The following is a 15174-nucleotide window of genomic DNA, read 5'->3' on the forward strand; positions in this document are numbered from 1 at the left end:
CATAAGATTTGGGGATTAGCAGCATTAAAAAAACCAAAACCCAAACCCAACCAAGAAGGGTCAGCGGAGGTGGCCGAGCGGCAGCTTGTTGGCAGCAACGCACATGCATGCAAATCAGCAGCGGCTGTCCACGTGGGACCTCAGCGGGGGCTGCCAGCAACAAAGAGCCAGCAGCCCCAGAAAGCCTGTACAGACATAAAGATAAGCATGAACGAGTGAGGGAAGGAGAACTTCCAGGAGTCAGGTGAACCCCCCTCAGAGCGAGAGAGAGGATTTGGAGGAACCATAGCAGACCCAACCTGGGCGATCACTAGCCAAGGGGAGGAACGCAACTCTGCAAGCGTTCAGGATGCCTGGTTCAAGTCTGCAGCAAACCATGCCACTTGTGGCCTTAACGCCTTTTGCCGATGGACAAGGCCTGTATCTCCCATTCAAGTGGCAGAAAGACACCTCTCGATCTGACGACAACTTGGATGAGGTCTAGATTGAAAGTGCTGGTTAAGTGCAACTTCAGTGAGCTTTGTCTACACTAATGAGAGCATGGATTGGGAGCAGAGACCTATCCATCCATGGGTCAATGAGCAGCGGTGCTAGGGTCTTCTCCAGAGGGCTTGGCACTAACCGGCTTAAAAGGCATAGGGTCCCCAAGGCAGCTGGCATCTTGTACTGTCTCTGCAACGGTGCTCCTTGGATCCCTGAACCACAGCTAACAAAAGCAGAAACTAGGAATTAGGGATCCAAGTACTTTTTTTTACATAAAAGATCTACGTGTAAAAGTGATGTCACCGTGAGAGCTGGGAACACAACCAAGCAGTCCCAATCCTCCTGTTCCCAGTTTTCCTGCTCATTAGGGAGAGCAAGGTTACTCCAGCTGTGGAGAAATACAATTAGACCAAGTAACACCAGTTTCAGATGGGCTACTCCAGACCATCCCCAGGGGCAAATGTGGCACCAAGGTTTATCAGGGAAAAGTGACAACTATTATTTGCTCCTGCTATCTGGAAAGAGATGGAAGGAAAAGCTGAACAAACATGGCAGTGTTAGAGGGGTTTCTCACATACAGTATCTTTAATATAAGTCTTAAAAAGGAAAGAATAAAGGGTGAATGTTTTCTCCAAAACTAAATTTCATTAGTTTCCCATAACAGACCAGTACTGTAAGAGAGACGTAGATGTTTACCAAAGAATACACAGGCTCTACACAAAGTACAGCTCCTTACAGTGGTCACCAGTCACTAGAGGGCATTTATGTCCATGAAGCTGTCAGACACAATTTTTTCATGGAAGGTATGATTAGTTAATGAGGCTTGACAGTTCCTAGAGTTCAGCTAAACAGCTGAACTTAATCATGTGGAAGCAAACACGTAAGCACAATTAGCGTCGTTCTTCAGACTTTCAGAAATGTTGACAGCGAGTTACAAGAACAAGCCTGGCTAGTTTTCTTCGTGGTACAGCCTGAAGGCAAGAAAAACCAAAAGGCTTCAGGGTCCCAAGGCAGAATTAGTGAAGATACAATTCCCCTAGGTTGACGACATAAGAGCAGAGATTCAATCTGCCTACGAAAATGACCTGAAGGGACACCCAGACCCTGATTCAGAAACAGGAGCCTAATGTGAAGAATAGGAATAGTCTTCTGGAGCTTAATGGGTATGAAATGGTTGATCTGGGCACCTCATCAGGTAGGACATTCATCAGAAGCTTACATGCATGTTCCATTGTGTCATGACTTGGATATAAATGTTTCTTGTATGAATCAGATTTTATTTAATAACAGACTAGAAGGACAAAGCTGCAGTTAAACCCAACAAAAGCTTAAGAACTACTTAAGAACTGCCTTGAATAATATGGAGGCATGACAGAAGCATGCCAAAGCTATTAATTTTTAAAAATTGTATTTCCATTCCATCCAATTTGCAAGACTAACTTTTTTCATAAATGCTAATGCCCAGGTGACTAAGAGAAGAAAAGGAATCAAACTAGACCACTAACACCCTAAGGACGTATAAAGAAACTAGATATGTTTAGAATAATTGATGTAAGGCTAGATAATAACATTGTTTTTCCATCAAAAAACTTTTCTCTAAACACTGTCTTCCCACCATTAAGATAAAACATGGTTTGGTTCTAAACTGTTTGCTGATTTCAGTGACAGATTGCAAAAAGATGTGGAACACAGGTTGATCTTCTATGTCAACACAGATGGTGAAATGAATATTGTAAGTCAGAGTCTAAGTCACAGAACTGCAGGGATTAATTCAGAAAGTTAGCCTTAACGTAGTAGGCAGAGCAGATACTATCCTTTAAAGAGAGGAAAACTATTAACTTATCCTCACAGAAAGTGATGAAGTGACTGAGCACATCTCTATGGAAGACTCTAGCATTTTTGCCATTTGTGCTGGAAATACGATTGTTTAACAAAACAAGTTTAACGAAAACATTAAACAAAATGTTCTGAGTACACCAGCAGTCTTGAATTGATGTTTTAAATTAGCTCTCACTTTTTTCAAACTTGCTCATCCATTATTTGTTCAACCATGAATAAACATTCTGAGTAGGGAGAAAGAAATCAACCACTGAATCATGGAGCAAATCTGGGTAAAACCCCTGTAGCCTTCAAAGTCACCTCCTAACTCATGAACAAAATAATTAAGGTCTTGCTAATGACAAAGGATTAGCATCATTGCAGTCCTAGTGCTAGTCTAAGAGCACAAGCAAGACAATAGCAGTAAGGAGGGAAGTTACCTTATATTAAGCCAGATGGTTTTGCCTGTCCTTGTAGGCTTTGCTTATACACTTCGACAGTCATGGCTACAGTGTGGAAGGTAAAGGTCACCATTTGAAAGGGCTACTACCAAACATTAGATAGATCAACAGCAACATCTGGTTTCTAGTTGGTTTGCTAAAAAGCTATAGGTACTTCCACAAAGTGTGCCTCATTAATAATGCAATGTCATCTTCCCCAGTTGGGTAGTTTTGCCCCTTTTCATTTCAGCTTTCTGCACACATACTCCATAGCCAAGGCAAACGAAGGAAAGTTTGGGGTTCTGGATTCCCTACCTGGATCTGAAGCTGTCTATAAATGCAAAAAAAAAAAAAAAAAAAAAATCCAGTGCAGAGAAGAGAAGGTTTTACTGTCATCTAAGAACAGCTGAAACTACACAAAGGCTGTTCAGCATTCAATGTCCAAGAAGGTGCATGCAAGTGTAAAATAGAACTGAAATCAATGAGACACAGTTTCAATCCAGAAAAAAAATTATAGGTTTAAAGCCTGATGAAAGTTCCTGGGTAAAAAGATAATTTGAAGTTTTATAAATGAGAAAAAAAAAAAAGAAAAGTCACACTGCACATCAGTGAGGTGGAAGAAAGTTCTGGTTATCTACATTGGCAGAGAAATGGTAATTAATGAAAATCACTCATATTCTCTGTCTACTGCCAGCAATGGTTGACAAGCTAAAATTGGCACATAGTGTTAGGCCGAAAAATGCTGCATATATTGGCAGCTCTTATTTTTCCTCCCGGTATCCCCCAGCTGCTGAATTTATTTTTAGTTTTAAAGATTTTGGATTTCTCCACCAGTCTCCCGTTGTTGCTTTGGTATTACAGCATGGTGGGGTCCTAGCATAAGTTCCCAGGCATTTAAAAAATGAATAAATAGAATTAGTTGTAGCTGTAGTGGGAGAGCTAATTCAGAGTACTTATTCATGTTTACCCCATGACAACAGCTGGACTTGCTTAAGGAGTCTTCTTAAGTCATGGTGAGATAACTTGGAGCAAGCTCCACAAAGAAAATTGAGTCTCGGAGCTGCAACTTCTAAATTCTTAACTATCTAATGAAGGTGGTAGTCCCGGCCAGGTTAAGCCTGCAGGGAACACTACCAACCTGAAAGCATGAACAACAAAAATCAGGGCTGTGATCATGAGCCAGCGCCAAGTGCTGAGCAAAGGTACAGGAGCCCTATGTAAAACCAATATGGGGCAACAAGTATTTCAAGAGTACTTCACCTGTGTAACTACTGAAGCAGAAGCTTCTCATGAGGCTTGCTTACCGTTTCCATCTGCACACTCAGTATCTTTCCTATTTCTCACCCTACGTATCTGCTTAGCCTGCTTTCCAAGTCACACAGCTGCTGGTGGCTCCTCCTCCTAAGAGCATCTGCTGATGCGATAGTACAAAACTTCATTAGTGGGTTCAAATCAGAGCCACAAATATAGCTTCCGTGAAGGAAGCCTGTGTATGTGTAACAGCCAAATTTGCCCCTTAACATCCATAAAATGCCCTGGAACATTCAGATAAAAGGTTTTACAGAAGTTGACAGAGTGATAATTAAAGCTGACTGCTCCTATTTCAGCCAAAGACATCCTGACCTTTAAGTTCAAGCATGGAAAAGCTGGTAGTCACAGCATACCTAGATAGGTGCTGCGCTAACCGTGAAGCTACAGCAATGTGTTACAACAGCAGAGCCCACAGCGGAATTCAAGGGTTTCTCCTTCCACCATGTTGTGCAACGTAAAGCGTGTGAGGCTGGAAAACCAGCAACCGTGCTTGTGCTGAAGACCTGAAAGGTCAGCAACAAATCACCACATAGGATACAGCTCCTGTCTCTCCACTTTTGTTTTGTTTTCCAGAGCACACTGAAAAGAAATCAGTGAACCTACAAATGTGCTGATACGACCTCGTACATTGTTCCCTTGGGCTTAGACACCAGTGCTGCTATGAAGCAGCTCTGCGCTGGCATGGCATTGTGGCATTGACATGCAAATGAGCAAAGCCAACGGAATACCTTCCAGTCCTTATGAATGCCTGATTTTTGTTATTTTTTTTTATAGGTTGTATTTACTTTTTGATGCTTTCATAGTCCCCCGGAATAACTTAGATGTATTCCTATTTTGACTGCTACAATTTTTTTCCCCAGCAGACTTAGAGCCTTAGTGTGTGTTTGTTTATATATACATATAGATGTGTGTAAATTCAGCTTACTTTAGGAACAGGAATATTTTAAGCATTTCAACCACAAGAAAAAACATATGATGATTCTTTGAAATTCCTCAGTGTAAAACAACTGCAGCTACCCCTGCCTTGCTTTAAAATAGTCAGAAAATCTGAGACCTAACACCCAGCAATGATTATTCAGCTCCCATGAACTGACAGTCTGTGTGCCATTCAGGAGAGAAAAAAAAAAAAAATTAGATTTCCCCCTTCCTCTTTCAGCTCATCAGGGATGAGCCAAAAACTCAACAAGTAAAAGCGTGACTGAAACTTTTACTGCAAAATTGTTCCAGAAATGCCATTTTTGCATAATTTAATTGTCTGGGTTTAGATCCCCCAGAGTTGAAAACAACTCCCCTGACCCCTTCTAGCAGACATCTAAAAGAGAAACACTGAAATCTTCAGTGGGCTTAACTTACAATAAAGAGCAGGGTTTACCCAATCTTCCAAGTACTTAAATCCAGAGTTCTGGCTGATGTCTGAGAAGACACTGAAGTTCAGGGCACAGTTTACCTTGAAGACGCACAGTGTCCAACTGCATCTTTTGCATATAAGCTACAGGAGAATCAGGAACACATTCATCTAGTAAGGTTGAGTCAAAAAACTTGAGCAGGTGGTTTTTTGCCCCTACATTAGACCTCAGGAGACGTTGGTAACAATGAAAGCAATAGCGAGGCTCTTCTGCTGAAACAGCTCACTCATTTTCAGATGCCATAGAGATGTAGGTTGCTGTAAGATGTGCTGAATGCTGTTGGGCGCTGTTTCAAATAGAAATGACAGTTGTACCCTCCCAGAGGCTTGCTGAGAGCCATTTCTACTTTCTTCCGCCTATTCCTCCCCAAATGGTAACTTTTTTTACACTTGCCTCAACTATCAAAAGAGAAACCAGACAAACATTGTAATGAACTCTGGGCCAGATTTCTCACGTGATCTATCACTCCGTGCAAAGCTAAGGAAGCATTTTGAGAATTTGGCCAGCAAAAGGACCTCATGACGAAGACATGTATTTTAAGACTTCTCTGCGTGCGTTTTTTTTTTTAAATGTATATAGCAATAGATATTAAAGCACTCAGAGTAGCTGAAAATTCTACCATTGCTTAATAATAGCATTTATTTTAACATCCTTGGCTATATATAGGATCTTGAGGTTCACATCCAGAGGGAGGGTTTGTTTTGTTTGAACCGCAGAACTGTGGTGCAGTGGTCCAGACAGTCCTAGTTTTATTTACCTTAGGAAAAAAACAGGAGACAAAGTGTTTTCATCTCCAAACATCTTCAACAAACCCATGGTTTATTGCTAATACCAGACCTCTGTGAATCTCATCCCCAGGCCCAGTATTACCATTGATTACCCTGAGGTTTTCAACAAGCTGGCAGCCCATGATTCCTCCAGAGGATGAGAACAGACAAAAATAAGGTGGGTGGGGTAAAGAGGAAGGGGATGTTTCAATTCAGAGGATGCTCTACTAGGCACAAATTGGCTTGAAAGAACAGGAACGTAAACAAACACCACCCTTGGCAATGAGCAAGTTAGCAAACAAAAATACCCCAGGACTTTTTGTAATGGTGCCTGATAAATATCAGAGCAGCCCTAGATTTCATTTAAATCTTAGAACTGAATTTGGATCTGAAAACAAAGGATAAACATATTTCTTCTGACATTTAATGTTGTCTGATGACATGCAATTTCATTGCTTTTTCTTTATGATGTAATTTTTGTAAGTGATACCAGTTGTCATCAAACGTCATAAAAGCCAGACTTGCCTCAAGTCATCAATATTTATTGTTCTCTATAACAGAGCCTGTTTTGAGTTTGATGCGCATGGCTTTAATTGTTTAATGGAAGAGTTAAGCCCAGCCTTTCCTAGTAAAAAAACGTCAGGCTGAGAAGGATCTGTTGACATGATGCAATTGAGATATTTTGGCAGCTGGTGCAGCAAATGCCCTTTAAGAAAAAAAGAAGGAAGAGATGGGGATCTGGCTGGATGATGGGATTAGTAACAGGATACTGAGCCTTTTGCCTCTGGGTCTGTCATTCAAATCCTCCCTGGGTCAGGAGCGGCCACCAGTCCCCTGCCATCGTAGGGGGCATCATTGGGCCTGCGTGGGCCGGGCTGCCAGGTGTCCCCAGCATGACATGTGGCATTAATTCACACCATGGTTCACAGGTGAGGCCAGGAGAGACCAGTGGGAAACAAACCTGCCCTGGAGGGGCAAGTGTGTTGAGAGCCAAGACCAGCCTGAGCAACTGCTATGCCTGTGACGGTCAGCGAGAAGCATCCAGCGGCTCCTGCAAAGACCATGCCCTCCAAGCAGACCCCTGCTCCTTCAGCCTCTGCTTTGGACCTCAAATCCTATACGCGATAGGGTCATGGGGAACAACACCAACAAAAAACCCCCAAAACAAAACCCACACCCTCTCTTCGCTACTACTTGTTCTTTCACCATTGTCGAAACCCTACATGTTATAGGAACTCATGCCCCATCCCGCAGAGGTACCACAAGGGATGCTGACCTTGAGGGACATCTCATTCCATGGGCACCCACAGTACCAGCCTCCCGCCGTCCCGTCCTGCCGGTTTTTTCTCTCCTTTCAGGAGATTTATAAGTCTCTGTGCCCCTCTGCTTTTGTCAAAGGGAAGCAGTTTAACTTCACGGCTGTTTCAGGGCTGACTGGAAGAAAAACTTTTGGCTACGTGCAGTCACTAAAACACCAAAATGAACAGCAAAAGCCCATTTAAAAGAGACGGAGACTAGAGCAGTGGAAGTTTGACAAGGAGAGGGATGTAACAGAGGGAGCAAAGACAACATTTTTGGAAGGAGCTCTGTGAGCTTGAGTGTCTCTGGAGAGCTGCATAAAATTCACTAGAGTAGCTGAAAGCAAGGAATAAAATTCACCTGACTTGTCAGGAGAACATTGTTCACAAACCCCTTCTAATTTGGCTCTTAAAGCACACAGACTAACTCACATATGCACAGGCTCAGACAGAGGCACTTCTGCTTGCTTGCCACATTTAGTTTAGCTGGGTGGGTTTTGTTTTTTGGTTTTTTTCTGAGGTTTAGTGGTTTGTTTGTTTTGGTTTGTTTTTTTTTTTGTCCACACAGCTAGCAGAGGGAGCCTGTAGTGGCTTCAGCTCACATTTGTCTTTGTGAATATTTTATGTTACCACCCAGGATATCAGTACTAGATCACCAAAACACAGCGCAGCACAGGTGCTGTACAACTCAGATGTGCCTAGGATTACACATCCTAAAAACCTCATGCTTGGAAAAAAAAAAAAAAAAAAGAAGAAAAATTGAAACTTCAAGACTTTGCTTATGGTTTTAATTGGCTCTCCAAGTCTCCTCACACATGGCATGAGGCACACTGGATTTTGCTCACAGGCCTGCAACATAGGGAGGTATGGTCAGGATCTATTAAAACCTGTTTTCATCACATGCTCAGCTTCCTTTAGCAACACTCTGAGATGGCATGGTTTTATTTATTTGTTATTTTGCATTTACCCACCCTGGGTCCTTCATGCACATTCATTAAGGAGATCTCACAGCTTGTCTGTGAAGCATGTTGCTACTTCTGCTCATTGCATTTCATATGCAGGTAAACCAAGCTGAGCAACAGCTTTGGATGCTTGGGAAGATTTCCGGCAGCTGTGCAGAATGCCGCCGAGGGGGACAACCAGGACGTGATGAGGAGTCCAGCCCTTTAGAGGAGGCTTTTGGGAGAACAGAGAGGCTGTGACAGTCACCCAGGTGCCACCTTCCTAGCTGTGCTCAGGGTGCTACTGTGCCAGTGGGAACTAATTGAGCCACTGTTTTTCTTATTGTTGGCTCTCCACCCGTTTCTGTAGCTGTAAACCCCATCAGGGGTGTGATGGAGCAGGTCTGTGTTGAGCCGAAGTGGGGACCACAGAGGGAGACCCCTACCAACAACCAGCCACTGGAAAGGATGTGGGGCTGAGCCAAGTTGTCAGTGTGCTAATGGGGTGCGGGATAGACGGTGTTCAACACAGACATAATCAGCCTGCTGGTTTCTGTTGGCACAGACGCATGCAGACCGGTTGCTTTCATCAACACAGGGGTTCTCTGTGCAAGGAGAGAGAAGTTCAGAGCCCCAGAGAACGGCAATGGGGTTGCCAGGCTGATTACTTAAAGCATCAGAGATGATTGCGTGACTCTGCGCTTGCATTGATACCTCCTGGTGTTTTGGTAGGCAGCAATGGATTACTACAGTCTCACAAACGCTACCAGCTCAGGGCAGAGAGTACCATGGCCACTCTACTGTATAAGCCCTTAGCAAAGCTTTCCTGCATAGCGGGAATAACAGAACAACCAAGTACAACAGAAGACAGAGAAAACATACTTTTCATTAGACCGTGTGCCAGTACCTAATCTGGGGAACTCCCCTTCCTTGCCCAGTTAGGGGCAAGATCTCAGCTCAGAATCCAAGACCACCAGCTCAGGATACAACCTAGCATGATTTCAGCAAAGCCTGCACCAAGGAAGCCCTAAACCCCCTCACCCTCAGAAGTGATGCGCTCTGAAGTCTTCCTCCAGCAGCACCTCAGCTTGCTGCCAGGCTCTCCTATTTGCCATCTCTGGAGCCATGCCTCATCCTAGATGAGCAGCACCTGCCTGAGTGGGACCCATCCCATGTGGGGTCTATGTTGGCCTACTGGCTGATGGTGTATAAGGAGATAACCCAGGGGAACCCCCTGCAGTTGTTCCTTTCCTTCTTCTGCTCATCAGGGTGGTCTTCGATCATTTTAATTTGTTTCATGCTATGTACGTTATACTGCTGGGGAAAAATCTTCTCTATCTCCATCCTTGTCCCAACCCTGTGATAAGGTCTTGCCTCCAAGAAATCTGCAGGCAGATGAGAAGTGAGTGCAGAGGTGGTGATACCAGTTCAGTTGGGACACCAAGCTAACATATAGCTTTTGCTCAGCTTGGAGCATTGGTGCAGTGCAGTAAGCCTGCATCTGCTTTCAAAAACCATATAGCAGCTCTTCCATCTACTGTCTTTTTCAAGTTTTGATCAAGAAGCCAGCATTTTTCTTACTAAGAAGTCCTGCTGCAGAATGTAAGACAAAATATATATTTATGTTCCTGACACTTCAGATCTGCATGTTCTCAGCAGAAAGAGAAAGGACTGAGTCAAGAACCTGGCCTTTGCTAGATCACATTGTCCGGAAGATAGCATAGTGATACCATTTTTTTAAATACTAGAAACCTTAAATATGGTTCCCAAGAGGAATGATACTTTTGTTACAAATTATTTTGAATTTTGGCTAAAATGTTTCAGTTTTCCATTTCATTGCCAAACAGAAGTGCTACTAGCCCAGAGGGAGAGAAAAAATGGCCCCTTTCTGGTGCATAGGATTTTTCATTTAATTTTCAAACTCCAGGCTTCTCTCAGTTGTCTGTCTGTGGAGCTCTGTCACCTTGGAGAATGGTCATTCCATGACACTGGAGGACAGCCCCAGTGGAGAAATGACTTAGTAAGTAACATGGAAGAGACCAGATGAGGAGTTGGAAACATGCAGGATGGCCTTAAATGTAAGTGTGAATAAAAGCATTAATTAGAGGATGATGTGAATACTGCCTGTTCTTCAATGCAGTGTATTGGTCTGTCCTAATGCCACCATTCAATCTGGTTCCAATTCAGTATTTCTTGTGATGGAAGGTCATTATGCAGATTTTTGGTAGCTACTGAAGCATCATCCAGTAGAGGCAATATCTGGTGATCTCTCATTTGTTATAAAGATCTGGGTGTGCTAACCACCTGCACAGAATAGCATGCTGAAGTGTTACACGATGTAAGGACTCCTTGATTTGGTCTTTGAAGACTGATAATTTAGGGACTGAGAAACTGCAGAGCACAAAGGGAGGCAAACTACATTGACTGCTTTTAGTTGCCAATGGAAATCAATGTTTTCCCTCCTGTTAAGAAATTGTGGCAGTGGAGGCAATGTAAGGAGATGTTACACATATAACCTGCGCTCCCACAGGTGTGCTCAGGCATTTGGAGTGAGGGTGTATGGCAAATCTTTTCTTTGTAAAAAGAGAAGAAGAAAACTCATACTTACATAAACCTATTCAACAAAACACCCTCTGGCAGGTGCAAAGAAACCTGTTTTCAAATAGATTTTTCATCTCTTTGAGCAACATTAGCTGTCACCTGTGTGTGAGGAGACAGGCTACAGTGTCCACGGGGAGCTGATGCAACATTTTGGGATGGTAATTGGCCTTTACAAGTGCCTTTGCTTAAAAAATGTATTTACCCAATGTCAGCTTAATATTCCTTGTTTAAGAGAGCCTGGGTATAACCAAAGACAGTGGTGTTTAATCGGGCTAAAGAGCTGTTTAAACATACTTGTGACTGGAGTGCAGTACAATGTGGCCAGCCAGCATGGAGAAGGCAGGGTCACGCAGTGAGTTAAAAAGCAAACAGCCCCTTCTCCTGCTCCATGCTTGCAGTCTAGGGCTGAGCTGGGGCTCATTTAGCTCCTGTTCCAGCAGTGCTTTTGAAACTGGGTCCTGTGGGCTAATTCCCAGCTGAGCACTGGAAAGTTTAGTTTGTATTGGCAGATGCTGGCTCCAAAAGGTAAACTGTGTGCCCTGCCTGCTTTAATAAAACAGACCTGTCCATATGCACGTAACCCTCCCAGCTTCTTCAGATCCTTTCAGTTCCTTGGATGACGCTGGCTGAATGCCAGACCTCCACTGCCCAATGAGCCTGTGGCTAAACCCACAGGAGAGGCTGGAGAACTTTGCAGTGTTGATAAAGCCAATTCTGCTGAAACATCCAGAATTTGATCTTTATCCAAAATATCACTGAGTTGGGCCAAAAATACCATTAGCTATTTCCATCCTTATCCCTAATATGCACACAATGAAAAGAAGTGAAACATGATGTTAAAAAAAGATTATTTTTCAGCCGTAAGAAAGGATTTACTCTGGGCAGGGCTTGCTCTTGTTGTCGTATCCATTTTCTGTTTTGAGGATTTGATCCTGAATTGCCCCTGGCTCATGCTCGTCACCACCTTTGGATGTCAAGTTTTAATTATCTAATGAAATATTCCCCTGCCCCCAATTTTTCCTTAATCTTCAGGCCATTGCTAACATGCTATTTAACATTCCCTTTGTAAAGAGATGGCACTGGAAGGGCACTAGACATGAGCTCGGAAGCCTCCAGCTCTGGCCCAGATGCCCAGTGGGCCACAGCCACGGTGCTTAGTCCTTCTGCCTTTGTGCCCTGCCGAGGGAAGGGGAGAGCATTTGCACCTTCTCAGGCAGCCACACAGGGTGGTTAGAGCTTTTGCAATTTGGTATTAGTGACTGCCACTGTGACCCAGAGCAGCTGTGCCTTCAGCAGTGTAACCACCTATTCCGGTGGACAAATGTAGATTTCTAATTGCATGGCAGAGACGAGTCCGTGTGTGCTCCTCAATACTAGCTGCAAACACAATTCCACTGAAATGAAAAGGAAGAGAAAGACAGCAATGCACACAGCTGAAGATGAGAAGGACAAATCAAGAAAAGTCGGTGACATCAGGGTTGAACAGAGTAATGTTTCCAGGCGTTTCAAGTCAGCCAGTGTGTGTGGAAGCGAGTGGTGTGTCCTGTCAAAAAGGATGCAGGACAGAGTTTATAACATGAATCCCAGGAGCACGCGGCTTACCACTAATCATTAATAATCTCCTTTGTTCCTCCACACAAAGGTGTGGGGCATTCCAGCTAAACACACTTTATGGCAATATCCACCTTGGATATACAATAAGCAATGAAGTGTAGTGTTCCTGTAAACTCCTTGGCCAAATAATTACTGCGGCTTCTTGTCAGTAGTCCAAAGAGGGTGGGGGGAAAGGGCTTCTGTGAAGAGAAGTAGCAGACGCTGACCTTCATGCAAATACTTCTTTCTTCTGCTTCATTTCTTCCCTCCCATTTTCCAACAATAAGACTGTTTTAGATGGACAGGAAAGACATTGTTTGGGAATGGAGGTGCTGCATTTTGTTGTGGGTTTTTTTGTTTGTTTTGTTGTTATTTTTTTTAAGAAATGTCTATGTGATTTCACAATTAGCCTACAGCAAAAATTAGCCCTTCATGTAGATTCACACAAAAAAATAGACTGTTTTTGCTGGGACTGTAGTAAACATTTCTAAAACAGACGTAGCCTGAGGTGAAGCTATTCTTGTACTTGTGTTTAGAAAGGAAGGGATAAAAAATTATGGAATGAATCATTCCTGAGTGGATTAAAACTGTAAATGCCTGTTAAAAACACAGTCTCTGATCATGTGGGCAGATGGTGTGTCCCACTATATAACATCGCTACCTGGCAGAATGAAGTGCAATTTAATTGACAGACATTTTCAAATCCACAGTAATACACCTCACAATGAGTGAGTTGGAGTCTGACGCTGTAGCCCTTATTCTTGGGAGTAATCTTTACTCACCTGAGTAGTCTACTGGTTTCACCTTTTACCAGCTTTAAACTGGGGGGAAAATAAAGAATATTGATGGATAAGTTTTTGCCTTTGTTAAGGTGACACATTCTCTTCAGCCATTCAAGAGATATCGTCCTCTCTTATCACCCTCTCAAGGTCTTCAAGTACCTACATGGGGAAGAGATTTCTGATGGAAGAAGGGTCTTTAATCTAGCAGAAAAAGGCATAATGAGATCCAGTGATTGAAAGCTGAAGTTAGACAAATTCAAACTATCTTATCTAGGAGCTTGGTAGATTCCCCATCACTTTTGAAGTCTTTAAGAAGATATCCAGTCTTGATGTAAAAGATATGCTCTAGATCAAACAGCAGTTATGGGTTTGATGCGAAAATTATTGGGTGAGGTTCTGCAGTCTGTGTTATGCAGGAGGTCAGGCAAGGGAATCATAATAGTCCCTTCTGGCTTTAAAATCTGCGAAGCCCAAACACGACTTCAATAAGGAAAAAGCAAGCCACCCTGACGACCTCTTCTGCCCACAGAACTTTAATTTTGGAAACAGAGGCTGGTTAAAGCAGTTCATCAGCCTTACCTGGACTCTGCTTTGCAGAGTATTCGTAACACCTCAGGTTCTTTCAAAGAAAGAAATTTGAAAACAGTCTAGTTTCTCTTTAATAAAAGTAGTTGGAAAATGCTGACTGGTTTCTCAACCAGCATATAGCTATTTCTTTTCAAAATATAACAACTTTTTTAATTTTAAATTTTCACAGCAAGTCTTTTACATTGTTTCTCATAATTTTCAGCTTCTATTTCTTTGATGCTCCTTATGACATATTCCTGCAAATGAAGAGGAATTGAACTAATTACATAAGATTCCTATTTTTAATTACATTTATATAGCTGTTAAGTGGGGAATAATTAATGGCTTATAATCATATTATTTTTATTGCTTTTCTACTATGTAGCTAAGTTGAGAGACAACTTTCAAATTGAGTCCCAATACCAGCTTTCACAGCTTTATCTTGAATCTTGAATAACTTCCCTTAAATTGCGAGCTCCAGGAGTCATGTGAATATATGAAAATCTTGACATTTCTTTTCAAAAAAATAATCACTCCAGGTGGTTGCCAGTAGAGTTTGAAAACATGATACTCACTCCTCAAAAGACCTAAGCAAATAGTTAAGTAAATAAACACCTCCATTTCCTTTTTCATCTTATAATTTTAAAGCAAATCCCCTGATTCTGGAATTTAAAAATTTGGGGTTGGCAGTCTCCAGGTGTATTGAGACTGAACTTCTCCCATGTGGAAGGAAAAACTGGTTGGGGGAGAAAGGGCCACTTCAGTTTGCATGGCAGTGGCGTGGGCTTAAAAAAATCCTTATTTTTCGTAAATAGACCCTCAAAATTCAAGTGCCAACAAAAAGCAAAGACTTGAACGTGAGATGAACGCTTGGAGATGTTGACAGCCTGGTCTGGGCGCAAGAACTTTGTGTGGCTTCTCCCGACAGCACCTTTGCCTTTGTAGCGGTTTGGAGGGCGGCTGCTCAATTGGCCCTTTGAGCCGTGATGAGTATTTGGGTGAGGATGCAGTCATACGCGCCACGGTGCTACCCCGCTTCCCGCATCGCTGGCGGTAAATATTCCCTTCAGCGGCGGCCAGATGTCTTCTGCGTCGGCAGCATTGAAGAAGCTAAACCCAGTTTTCTGCGACACAGAAATGTTTTATTCACGTGGGGCTGCCGCCACG

The 15174-nt window shown here is 42.9% G+C and overlaps 1 long non-coding RNA gene across 1 annotated transcript; it reads left to right on the plus strand.

Annotated features, from left to right (window-relative positions):
- The first annotated feature begins 1426 nt into the window (after positions 1-1426).
- On the plus strand, positions 1427-14291 carry LOC115348647. The gene is made up of 4 exons (XR_003925885.1): positions 1427-1678; positions 6317-6403; positions 9932-10066; positions 10419-14291. It is a non-coding gene; the product is annotated as an uncharacterized LOC115348647 (long non-coding RNA).
- The last annotated feature ends 883 nt before the right edge of the window (positions 14292-15174 follow it).

The sequence above is a fragment of the Aquila chrysaetos genome, chromosome 11 (assembly GCF_900496995.4).
Source record: "Aquila chrysaetos chrysaetos chromosome 11, bAquChr1.4, whole genome shotgun sequence".
In the NCBI taxonomy this organism is placed as follows: domain Eukaryota; kingdom Metazoa; phylum Chordata; class Aves; order Accipitriformes; family Accipitridae; genus Aquila; species Aquila chrysaetos.